Source organism: Piliocolobus tephrosceles, chromosome 6 (assembly GCF_002776525.5).
Source record: "Piliocolobus tephrosceles isolate RC106 chromosome 6, ASM277652v3, whole genome shotgun sequence".
In the NCBI taxonomy this organism is placed as follows: domain Eukaryota; kingdom Metazoa; phylum Chordata; class Mammalia; order Primates; family Cercopithecidae; genus Piliocolobus; species Piliocolobus tephrosceles.
The window spans coordinates 8482297-8495736 of NC_045439.1; the positions used below are offsets into that span (position 1 = coordinate 8482297).

General features: G+C 42.3%; 1 long non-coding RNA gene across 1 annotated transcript in view; it reads left to right on the forward strand.

The window, feature by feature from the left end:
- The window catches only part of LOC111538143, a 52783-nt gene extending 39930 nt beyond the window's left edge, over positions 1–12853 (forward strand). The window contains exon 3 of the long non-coding RNA XR_002730232.1: positions 11834–12853. This is a non-coding gene — a long non-coding RNA (uncharacterized LOC111538143). The remainder of the gene's footprint in view (positions 1–11833) is intronic.
- The last annotated feature ends 587 nt before the right edge of the window (positions 12854–13440 follow it).

Genomic DNA, 13440 nt, shown 5'->3' on the forward strand with positions numbered 1-13440 from the left:
CATTCACAGAGATGTTTATTTGTTTTTTCCTAAAATATCAGTCTGCATTGTGTGCGACAGCTCCTTACCACATGGAGGATACCCCAAGATACGAACATTCATTATATCATATTCACTAGACAAATGGTCATTCTAAAATGTAGCTGTGATTGTATGATTCCCCTACTCTAAAACCTCTCATGGCTGCCTGCAACCTCTAAATAAGGTTAGCCTCTCAGCATGGCAAACCATCCCTCATGTCCTGGCCCCATGATGGCTCCAGGTCTCCCCCTGTCCCCCAGCTTCACATCGTGCCTTCCTACTTCTAGTTATTCAACCAGATTCTTCTGCTGTTTTATTTTTTTCCCAAGCTGGCCATCCCTCTTAGATGTTCTTCCTCTATCTATTCATCTGGAAAACTTCTATTCACTCTTCAAAACCTAATAGATACTGTATTCTCCTGGAAGCCACCCTTGACTCCTATAAAGAATAGGAAGCCACCCTTGACTCCTATAAAGAATGTTAATTACCATTTATTTTAATGGTAATTCACTTTACTCACAATTTTATTAGTGAACTCATTATATGATTCTGCACTTTATTTGTTTGCATATGTCTTCCCTGCTAGAACATAAGCTCTTTGGAAGCAGAGAAAACAACACCAGGTGAGAGATGACCACAAAGCTATGGAAGATGTAAAATGAGTTGACAAATGGTAATTGAAGTAGCTTTGCTGAAAAGCTTCAGTCTAACTATCTACAGGCGTCTCTCGTAAGAAGCAAGAGGATTGGTGCCAAAGAACCTGGAGAAGGCTCAAAAATTGGAGGTAGCTGTTATTTCTGAGAACCAGGGTGCAAGATGGAATGGAAAATAGGAGGCCTGGCTTCACCTCTGTTTAAGGGATATTCAAACCTCCAGAGATTTCCCCCTTATGCAGGGTTACTATCAAAGTGTCTCTCACTTAGAGAAGCCAGGCCCAGCTGAAACCAGAGGTCATGCTGTAGAAAGCAATTAGGGTGGTTAGCTGCCTTTCTGTGGCACTGCACATTGACCTCCAGCCCTGCTCTGCTGCTGGACTCCCAGAACGCTGGCATCACATATAGCATCTAGGCATCCTCTTGGGAGAAACTGACTAGACTAGAAGAGAAGACTACAGGCACTGATACTTGAGGGTCTTCCATTTAAGCAACCATGAGGCTCAGCAGTGGATAAGTCCCACCCATGAACAAAATTCTATTTAGATGTTTACTTCCTCACTCCCAAATAGGAATGGACAACCAAGTATCTTCAGACATTTAATAAAGCTCTGAGCATAAAATAGTCACTAAAACAAACAAACAAAGTAAAGGGAGATAGAGACTGTGCTGGCCAGAATAAAACTGCAAATAATTATAATTATTTCCCTATCCTTAGGGAAATAAGAAAGAATATTACATTCAAGAAATGTTAGAGTGCCATAACAAAATATTCTGAGTTCAATAAATAACTCTTGATTTCTAACAAGCAAAATAGAAAAAAAAAATTATAATAGGAGAATTAAGAGGTGAAGTTAGGAAAATCTCCTTGGAAAACAAACAAAAAAGTCAAGAATATAGAAAATGGGGTAATAAAAATCAATGGATAAATCTAAGAAATCAAAAGTTTGGCCCATATCAGTTGCAGGAAAAGAGAACAGAAGGGGAAAGAAAGGAGAAAATTTTTCAAGACATAATGCAAGAAACTTTCTTAGAAATGAAACACACAGGTTTTCATTTCAAATATATTTCATCTTCTTAAAGTGACCAGTAGAGTTAATATGAAACCATCCACATCAAGGCACATCAGCATGGGGCTTCAGAATAAACACAGCATCCTATACACTTATAGAACAAAAGTAAATATTCAAATAAGAAAACTCTAGGCCACTGGATTTCTAATGACTGACATTGGAAATTAGAAAGCAAACAATGCTTTTCTTATTGTGAGAGAGAATGATTTCAACCTTAAATTATACCCCATCGAAACTCTAATCAAGGTAAAAATAAAATAAAGATATTTTAAAAATCATAAGCAATCAAAGTATGTATTGCCTTCTTAGGAAGCTTCTAGAATATATTCTCTGATATAATAAGGTATTAGGCCAGTAATAAAGAAGACACAGAATTAATGAGAGGGGAAGTAAACAAAGAAAAGGGGAAAAAAGAAATCCCAAGAGGAGAGTAAAAAGAAGTCCAAGCTTAAATTTAAGCAGCCACCCTAGGAAACAATCAGTCCAATTGGAGCAGGGCAGAGGAATCAAGGATGGGTATTTTAGAAGAAAAAACAAACAAACCAGTAGTAGTAAATTACTAGTGTTTGTCTATACTGTGAGTTGTCTTACAGTAGTTTTAAAGGTAAAAACTGGATAAATAAGCCTGGTGTGGTGGCTCATGCCTGTAATGCCAGCATTTGGGAGGCCGAGGTAGGTGGTGAGGATCATGAGGTCAGGAGATCAAGACCATCCTGGCTAACATGGTGAAACCCTGTCTCTACTAAAAATACAAAACATTAGCTGGGCATGGTGGTGGGTGCCTGTAGTCCCAGCTACTTGGGAGGCTGAGGCAGGAGAATGAAATGATTCCTGGAGACAGAGCTTGAAGTGAGCTGAGATTGTGCTACTGCATTCCAGACTGGAAGAGAGAGCGAGACTCCATCTCAAAAAAAAAAAAAAAAAAAAAAAAAAAAAAACTGGATAAGTATTAACTATCTAGAAAATTAAACAACAAATAAAAATAAGAAATAGCAATTTACTCCAGGAAAAATAGCTTCACCATCAAGAATGTGTAATTGTAGTGTACTATGAGGCTCAGTATACTATGTGATTCAATATTTGACTTATCCAAACACTTCTGACTTATCAAAAAATTAAATTAAAACTACATGGGAGGTGTGTGTGTGTGTGTGTGTGTGTATTTGAAGAGAGTTAGATCAGCATCTCTCACAGCATTAAGTAAATAATATTTGAAAAAGAAAAACAATAAATGTCAGTCTCATAAGGATATTGTTTAGAAAATTGTAAGTAAATATTATAAAAACCAATAATACTCTTGCCTCTGCAAAGCAGGAATCTGGAAGATGGGTTGGGTTGAAGAGGAAACTCGCATTTCATGTCCTAATCTTTGTATTATCATTTGGTTTTAAAATTATATTCATCTGTTATTTTAATAAATATTTTTAAAAATTCAAAAAAGGAAATACTGTGGTTTGAAAGCCTTGCTAATTGTCACTCGAAACTTATAAGAGGTACTTAAATGGCTTGTTTTCCATACTTGGTGAAAAATGAAGCCATGATCTAAAGGGAAATGGTAAAATAATAAAAATAGTATAATTTATTGAGCATCTACTAGATTCTAGTGGCAACGATTAGGTCATAGATAGACAGATTACTTATCTTGTGAAATTCTCAAACCAACCAGAAGTTGTATACTGTTATTACCCAATTAAGCTGAGCAAGATTGTGGGAGACCTTGCAGATAGTGAGTGGATAAAGCAGAACTTTACCCCAGGCTTGTCTGACTATAAGTTCCATGAGTGTTTCCTAATCCCATACTGCCTTTTGCAATCCAGTGCTGGCAGGATAAACCTGTGACATAATAGGGATAGGTGTTCCCTAGACCCAACCACAAAGGGTCAGCTCACGTCTCTTCCTGTGGATGGCCTCTTTTCACTGCTCCCTTCTGGAAAGTTTCTGTCTAGGTCAAGGGCATTTTGGGTCACATCCTATATGGCACTAGGTAACCATGGCTAAGGTAGATCTTGCACTGTTTTATATGTGTGTTGGTTTATGTGTATATTGGTTTGATTGCAGGATAAGCTTCAGAAGAAATGTTTGTAAGAGTCTTCTCTCATTGTTGTAATAAATTATCACCAACTGGGTGGCTTAAAGCAATACAAATTTATTTTCTTTCAGCTATGTAGGACAGACATCAGACATGGGTCTCGCTGGGCTCACATCAAGATTCCAGAAGGTTGCATTCCTTTCTGGAAGCTCTAGGTGGAAAAATGTGTCCTTCCCTTTTTAAGGTCACAGATGCCTCCCACATCCCTTGGCTCACAGGCCCCTTCCTCTTTCTTCAAAGTCAGCAATATTGCTTCTCTCTGACCCTTCTTCATGGTCCTCTCTCCCTCTGACTCAGAACTCAGCCAGGAATGGTTCATAGATTTTAAGGACCCTTGTGACTATATTTAGTGTCCTCCCAGCTGTACTAGGATCATCTTCCCATTTCAAGGTCTTTAACTTTATTACATCTGCAGAGTCCCTTTATCCATATAACGGGACATATTCATGGGTCCTGGGGACTAAAGTGGGGCATCTTTAGGGTGCCTTGATTGTGCCTATTGCAATGTCTCATCACAGAGACTCAGTGGCTCCCCATACAACTGCTGCCACCCAGCCCAGTACCTGTCTTTCTCCTCTTCACTGCACAGCTGAACAGAATACACAGTGAACAACATCTTGCTCCTTGTGTGAAGAACTGCTTCATGATGACTCAAATGCAGGATAAAAACCACACACTCCCAGCAAACACTCTGCCTGCCCCTTGGTTCAAGGATGACACTATTGTTCCCATCACATTCAAACATGTGCGTTTGGAAGATGTCTCCATTTCTAGATCCCTTATTGTCAGGGAATATGAATTCCCAAGTGCAAGAGAAATTCAGTTCTGCCAGGTCTATTAGCTCTCATGTGCATTTAAGGTGCCTGATGTGTCAGGGTTGACACAATGAACTCCAAGGACACTGCTCAAAATGGTCCCTCCAACTGGGCACAGCTCTGTACCAGGAACAGTGCCAATGAGCATGTTTATTTGTGTGTTTTCATACTCAAGTGCTGTAAAAGAAGGCAGTCTGCTTAAAGACTTAGAGTTCCAAAGAAGGCAAATGTAAAGGCAAGATTCGTGATGCTCTGTCACCTTGAAGTTCAGCTTCCTGCCTTGTCAATGAGGAAAATGATCCCTACTAAGCTGGGTGTTGTAAAGAGTAGGCAATATCGTAAAACCCCTAGCAAGATGCATTACATACAAGGCAATGAAGAAAAAGTGGCTAATTTATCTTCACTTTTGTTTGTTCTCTGATCTGTGCAATTATTTGTACCAAATATACTTGAAACATGGAGTTGGTGGCTATTGTCACAAAGATAACAAAACCTGCTCTTAAGAGACTTGGAGTTTATCAAAGTTTCCACGTAGACAGAGTGAAACCCAGTAGACTTTTCCCCAGGAAGGCAGACTTTGTCCTGGGCCTTGGAAGTTTACAAAAAGAGGAAGAAAGGAAAAGTTTCTCGTTACACTAAGAAGAGTTCATGCAAAGGTGGAGAGGAAGAGCAGAGCCTGAGATGTTTAAGACAGGGCTGGTGCGTAGCAAGCAAGTGATGTATACACACACAGCCACTTTTCCTGCTGGTTTCCCAGGTAAAATCAAAAGGCCCTCATGCCAACTCTCACCACCTCCAAATATCCTAGCTGAAGGTAGAATGTTCTGGCCTTGAATCAGGAGAGCTATTCCACAGCACCTGTTGTACAAGAAGCACACTCCTCAGACTTTGGCAAGAAAAAGTCTTTCTGCCCTTTAAAATAGTCTCTGTGATGGTTAACATTAAGTGTCAACTTGATTAGGTTGAAGTATGCAAAGTATTGTTTCTGGGTATATCTGGGTGTTTCTGGGTGTTGCCAAAAGAGGTGAACATTTGAGTCAGGCCCACCCTCTGGAAGACCCACCCACAATGTGGGTGGCACCATCCAGTCAGCTGCCAGCATGGCTAGAGAAAGCAGGTATGGTTGGGTGTGGTGGCTCATGCCTGTAATCCCAGGACTTTGGGAGATCAGGAGTTCAAGACCAGCCTGGCTAACATGGTGAAACCTCATCTCTACAAAAATATAAAAGTTAGCCAGGCATAATGGTGGGTGCCTGTAATCCCAGCTACTCAGGAGGCTGAGGTGGGAGAATTGTTTGAACCCTGGAGATGGAGCTTGTAGTCAGCCGAGATTGCACCATTGCACTACAGCTTGGGTGACAGAGCAAGACTCCGTCTCAAAAAAAATAAATAAATAAAATAAAGTAAAAACAGGCAGAAGAAACGGGAGATGACTTAGATGTCTTGCTGAGTTTTCCAGCCTTCATGTTTCTCCTGTGATGGATACTTCCTGTCCCCAAACATCAGATTGCAAGTTCTTCAGCTTTTGGACTCTTGGACCTAGACCAGTGGTTTGCCAGGGGCTCTTGGGCCTTTGGCTTTGGCTACAGACTGAAGGCTGCACTGTCGGCTTCCCTACTTTTGAGGTTTGGGGACTCGAATTGAGCTACTAATGGCTTCCTTCCTCCTCAACTAGCAGGCGACCTATGGTGGGACTTCACCTTGTGATCTCTGTGAGTCAATTCTCTTTAATAAACTCCCTTTCATATGTACATATATCCTATGAGTTCTGTGCCTCCAGAGAACCCTGTCTAATACAGTTCTCATATGTCCCCAGCATGGACTACATGTGTCATATGTGCTATCTCCTGTCACCTACATCACACGTGCAGATCATTGTATGGTGCACATCGTTGGCCCAATGTTACAGGACAAAGCTCAAGTTCAGAGAAGCTAAGTAAGCCCACAGCTAGAGGTGTATTTTTCACTAAGGTCAGCTAATCCTCACCTTTGTATACTTTTCAGCCTTCTGCTCTTCGTATTTCTCTCCATGGACCTCTGTCCTCAGCTTTACATCCAGGCCACTGCAACCACCTGGTTCCACAAGCACATACTCCCCTGTGCTTCCATAACATTCTTTTTTTTTTTTTCCCCATTTTTAAAACCAAATTTAAACCATCGGAGACTCATGTTCTAACATTTTTTCAGACAAAGGATTTGGAATGTTTGCAAGAGTAGTGGGGATCATAGACCATCGGGTTGTGTTTCCCCAGCAGGCATTCAGGCACTTCCTCAGCCAGCTTGGTCCTTCCACTTGAGTGGTGTCTCCTCTGCTTTTTCTATGCCTTCTTCCATTCTGGTCTCTTTCTCATAACATCTACCCCTTTCCTCAGTTCCATATTCCAAATTCCACCTGTTCTTTGAGGCCTACCTTACATAGCACCTCCTCCAAGAAGCCTTTTCCTGATTTATTTAAATGCAGGAATAGTTCTTCTAAGTCAGGCATTGGCAAACGATGGCCTATGGGCCAAGTCCAACCCATCATCAAATGTGTTTTTAAGTAAAGGTTTTTGGAACATAGCCAGGTTCATGTATTATCTAGAGCTGCTTTGCTGCCACAGTGACAAAGGTATGTAGTCAAGACAGAGACCAAGTGGCCAGCAAAGCAGAAACTAAGAAACTACTTACCAGCTTCTATCTCTTTACAGAAAAGAAAAGTTGCTAATCTGTGCATAAGCTATAAACATAAAATGATTCTGTGACTTGTGAGCAATTTTTATGGCATGATTTGAGTGCTGCTGTTGATGAAGGCCGTGTGTGTATGTGTGTGTATGTGTGTGTGTGTCTACCATGGGTAGGAAGCTTCCAGCAGTGGAGGCAGCTCAGTATCATCCGTCTGCAGTGGAAAGACTATAGGTTCTTGAATCAGAAAGGCATATTACCTGTGCAACCTGGGCACATTTCTGAAACTCTCTTTTCCTCAGCTTCCTCATCTGTCCCGGTGAGGACAACATTACCAGCTTCAGAGCTGCTGTGAAGGTGAAATGAAATAATATGTCCTCTGTTCTAGCACAATGCCAGGTGCACACAGTAGGTGCTCAAACAACATGTGTTCCCTTGTAACCGTAAAGAAACTCATTCCCATTTTTCCTGCCTTTCAGCCACACCAACCCTGTAATGGGTGGCTCAACCCTGAGACCCAGGGCCTCCTCGACATAATGTGGAAATCCTTGACATTGAACCTGAAAGGTAATGGGATGGGGGAGGTGGAGCCAGAGCCACCTTGGCCTCAGCCCGCCAGCTCATTTCACAGTGAGTCTCCTGATCCGCTAGCTGGAGACTTCCCGTCATTAAGAGCCTGGGCTGGGTTCCAGCTGGTGCCCTGGAGAGGAGAGGTCTCTTATCCCATTACCAGCCTCCTAAGCCAGCCCTTCCCCCCCAGGATTACGATCTTATAAACATCAGCCAGTCCTCAGGGGTGATCCGCTAAGGGCCCCCCATTGATTCCAGATGGAGAAGAGACTTGTTTTGAGGAACAAATGTTAACTTTCTCCTTTCAGCAAGGAAAAAAACAACAACACAACCACAAAGAACAACGCAACCTGAATGTCTCACACAAACCAAGTGTTTTTCTTCTTCCCAAGACTCAAAGAATGAGAAGTTATTTTTAGGGGGCCATGGACTGGAAGCACCGTGACGATGTGCATTTTGTTCTTTGGAGTCTCCACCAGGGCCAGAGCAGAGATAAGGGGCGGGGCGGGCTCTGGTGGTTTCAGGTGAAAACCTGACATCGCGGAGAGGTGCCAACAAGCAACCAAGTGGCAATCTTTATATGGAAGCTCTGCTCTCCAAGAAAGGTTTGAGTTTGCTTAATTTTTCTCCTATGGATTGTGCGGCAACTCTTTATCTGGGCTTTGTAAAACCCCAGCAGACCCTGATACGATGCTGTTCTTTTCAGTGAGAGGCAAACAGCCCATCTGCTGAAGCCTCCAGCATCTTCTCTTTCTGATGGAGGCTCTTCCAGTGTATAAGCTCAGGCCACTATTAACATCAGGAATGGCAGTAACAGCTCTCACCTTCCAGAGCAACTTGGATTACCACCTGCACAGAGCCCCATCTCTGAGCCAAGTTATGGTTGATTTCAATTACATGTCACAGCGACAGGGACTTGTTTTCCTCCACATTTATAAATACCCCAACTCAAAATTTATAAGTCACCTGGAATTTCTAATTTTAGAAGCACTTTGAAATATTTGAAATAGCATGGGTTGTAAATTTAGACAACATAAATGTAGGCACCTGCCGGTCACTTTCTAGCTCTGTGACTTCCAGTAGGGCACACAGCCTCTCTGAGCCACACTTCCACCAACAGCAAGTGGGACTATCAATGCCAACCTCATGTGGTTGTTGTGAGCACGTACAGAAGAGTTTACAAGATCCAAAATGTTGTCCAGAGGGGCCCTATCATTGTTGCTTTTGCTAATGAAATGAGGCATCTTGTTTCCCTGGTCCCGCATAAAAGGACAGATGAGAGATGTTTTTTTTTTCTAATCCATGCAGAGTTCAGGAAAAGGCTCATTGAATAAGGAGAAAAAAATTTCAGACTTGTGAACCTCTATTTCTGTACGAGACCAAAAGTCATTATATATACTTATATAATATATAATAATTATATATAAGTCATTATATATTATATATATTATATAAAATAATAGTCATTATGTTATATATAATAGTGATTTTACGTATATATTATATATAATAATAGTGTTTATACATATTTCTATATATATATATATATAAAAGTCAAGCAGGTGTAGACCACAGTGGCTGAGACAGTGTTCTGTGTATCAGGGCTGATCAGAAACTTACATACTCTGAAGTGCATTGTGATCTCCAGCAGCCCGTTCTTCAGAGTGATTAGACCACCGGACTGGCTGGCTAGATGGCCTCGGGAGCCAGTTGATGGTTCACACAAATCTCAGAGATAGGGGTAGAGTTTGTTGACAGGAAATCGTAACGATAAGGACAAAACAATGTTAATACCAGGTTTTAGAGGTTACTATTTACCAGGTCCTGATTCAAAAAGTTTTCATGAATTAACTCACATAACTTCACAGGCATGGGTGTCAGGGGCACCCAGGATACTGTGGACTACAAGGTTCAAGTCTTTAGCTGGAACTGCAGATGGGCACAGCTCCCAAAACTACTAAAGTGTGGCAATTGTGAGGACAGAAACCTGTCCCTGTTCCCTTCTCCATCTTCTTTTCTGGCTCAGGGCTGGGCCTAGGGCCATATGCAGAAAGTGTTGTCATTGTTCTGGAAGTAGGAGTGAGAGGGCTGAGCTCCTCTCTGATATTTTCTGGGGTGGAGCCTCCATGGAGGGCTGCCTCACTGGAGGGACACCAATTCCAATTCCTCCACTGAACATTCTGTTCTGATCTGTTTTCTGAACAATAACTTTTGTGGCACCCCACTGCTAATTCCAGCCAGCAAAGTACCTTTCTTAGGTTTTTAAAATGTCTGCAGTATGGTCCTACTCACTGTCTGTCCCCATTTTCATTGAACACTCTTTTTATTATTATTATTTTTTATTTTAAGACAGAGTCTCATTCTGTCACCCAGGCTGGAGTGCAGTGGTAAAATCTTGGCTCACTGCAACCTCTGCCTCCTGGGTTTGAGTGATTCTCCTGCCTCAGCCTCCCAAGTAGCTGGGATTACAGGCGCTTGCCAACCCCCCTACTAATTTTTGTAGTTTTAGCAGAGATGGGGTTTCACCATGTTGGCTAGGCTGGTCTTGAACTACTGACCTCTGGTGATCCACCTGCCTTGGTCTCCCAAAGTGCTGGGATTACAGGCATGAGCCACTGCACCCAGCCTGTCATTGAACATTCTTTATTCCCCATCTTCATCACCCTGGGAAAAATATTTATCTTCAGACTTTGCTCTAGTATCCCTTCCCCACTGTCCGTTTTGTCCATCCCAATAACTTTGGTCAAACCCACCTCCCATTCTTCAGTTAGAGATGAAAACAGGTAATGCAGCAAACAGAGGTGCCCTTGCAGAGTCATGTTTTAACAGCCATGATCATTCTACATGAGTGAATGCAGCTGGCCAGATGTGAGTGGATTTTGATTCTGTGAATTCTGTACATTCGGATAATTGGGCCTTGAATGGGAATTTTACACAACTGAAGTGGAGTCAGTAACAGCCCCACCTCTGGGGAAAATGGGGAGGTGGAAATCAATGCAATTGGAACCTTTGAATCTCTGTGGCTCTGTGTCTTGGGTCTGCTGGAGGTTTTCTTCACATTGTGTTCTTGACCAATGATGTTTTATCTATCTCTTAAGCTTAAAACTAGCATTCATGTATTCCACGTTGCAGATGGAAATATTAGGTCCAAAGAAAAATAATTTCTAAGAGGTGGGATGAGAAACCAATACAGACATGAGGTTAAAATTTCTATTATTCATTTATATTCTGTAAGTACAGAACATTAATACATCCCTCTCCCTTTCAACCACTTCCCCCAACATGTGTACGCACATGTGCACATAAATACACACACATCCCTTTGTCAAGCAGGCTGAACACAGTAAATATTAGTTCTGCTCCTTCTCCAAGACTCAATTGCTGATCATGAAGGGTAACCTAATTAATACAATCATTCCGGGGATCCCCCTGAGCTTGTTTTGAGTAGAGAATCTCCCTGTGGAGTGTTTGCCACACCTCTAACCTTATGCCTCTCTCCCTGAGAGCTGGCCTCCTTCAGTGGTCTCCACCCTTACCTCTAGCTCTGGGGCCGTCTTTGCAGTCATTGTAACCAAAAGCAAACAAATGCGTGCACCTCCCTTAACCCATCCCTGCCTCCTCCAGCCTAGGCCTAGAGTATCTCCAACTCCAGATTGCTAGAGCTCCCTCAAGTCACCACAAACGTAGCAACACAAAACAGCAACCATTTATTAGCTCAGTATTCTGTAGGCCAGAAATCCCACATAACATGACTGAGTCCTCTGCTCAGGGCTCACAGGGCTAGATGTTGACCTGATGAGGCCTGGAGTCCCAGTAATGATCATGATTCAAGCAAACTAACTAACAAATCATCCACAATGAACATTCATTATGCATGGAACATTCCCTGAACTATCTCTGATTTTCCTAAAATCCTATGAGGTTACATCGTTTTTGTTTTTTATTTTCCAGACAAAGAAGCTGAGCCTTCACAAGGTCGAACAACACATTTGGTGCCACGCAGCTGAGAAGTGGTTCAAACTGGATTTGAACAACTGTAGTCAGACTCTGCAGCCTGTGTGTGTACCCACTGTGCTATGCTGCTGCATTGAATAAAATGTAGTGCTCTCAATACGGAGTCAATGTGAGCACATATCAAGAATGATATTGGGAAGGGCAAGTCCTCAGTAGGCAAAACACTTTCTGGCAATGTTAACCTGGATGTGGATAGAAAGGAGACTTGGGAATTTCTCTGAGTTAATTCATCTTTGGGTCCATTTGAAGCAGAGCAGAAGAGAGGGGGAAGAGGTGATAGGAGTGGTGGGCTCTGAGGTTCAAGTCCAACCAATGGCCAGGACTAATAAAGATCGAGACATCCTTGCAGACTGAGGCTTTCTCCAAAACCCTTCCGTTGTGGTTTTGTGGAACAGGCCTCACTACATCAAGCTAATTTTGTTCATTCATTCATTCATTCATTCATTCATTCATTCATTCACTCCTTTATTCAACCAGACTTCAAGGACGCCTTTCCATGTCAGGCCCTGGGCTTTGTGTCAGGATTCAGGGATTTTCCATCATCTCCAGGAATTCATGAGCACATGCAGAAGACAGGTTGGAGAAAATCACAGTAATAGGGGGAGATAAGGGCTGAGAAAAAAGTCCGTGTGCTGCAGTGGACAGGACAGCAGATCAGCACCTGTGGGTTAAAAGTGGGCTATGGGCCTGGCACAGTGGCTCATGTCTGTAATCTCAGCACTTTGGGAGACTGAGGTGGGCTGATCACGAGGTCAAGGGATCGAGAACATCCTGGCCAGCATGGTGAAACCCCGTCTCTGCTAAAAATACAAAAATTAGCTGGCTGTGTTGGCATGTGCCTGTAGTCCCAGGTACTCAGGAGACTGAGGCAGGAGAATGGTTTGAACCTGTGAGGCAAAGGTTGCAGTGAGCTGAGATCATGCCACTCCACTCTAGCCTGGTGACAGAGTCTCAAAAGAAAAATAAAAAGGTGGGCTGTGATGAAGGATGTGACATTGTCAGAGGGATCCTTGAGTTGGTTGGTCTTGAAAATGAGAAGATGACATTCTAGGCAGAATGAGCAGATGAGTAAAGGCATGGAAGTCTATAACCAGCATGACTCAATTAGGGAATTGTAAGGAAAATCATACTTTTTCGAGAAAAGATGGTGAGGAGCAGTGAAGAGATGAGGCCAAAAGATAAATAGGGCTAGACTGCAGTGGTTTTTATCACTACTTATGTGAATTTCAGGGAGACAACTCTGTACAGAGCTATCACCTTATAAACATTTCATCATGGAAGAGCCTAGCTTCTGGCAGCAATGCCTTGGCCCAGTGTACATGCCTGACTGTGTTCTTGAAAAATCTATCTTGGCTAATAAAGGTATAACAAAAGACAGGGGCGTGAAACCAAGTCACACCAGTGCCCTAAAAACTCTGTGTTTGATCATCTTTCTATAGTGAGTAACATGGGGAGATCTGCATGAAACCAGACCCTGGGTTCTGCAATAATAAGATAATGGGGGAAGTTTTGGGTAACTAGAGGATGACATACTAAAATAGCAG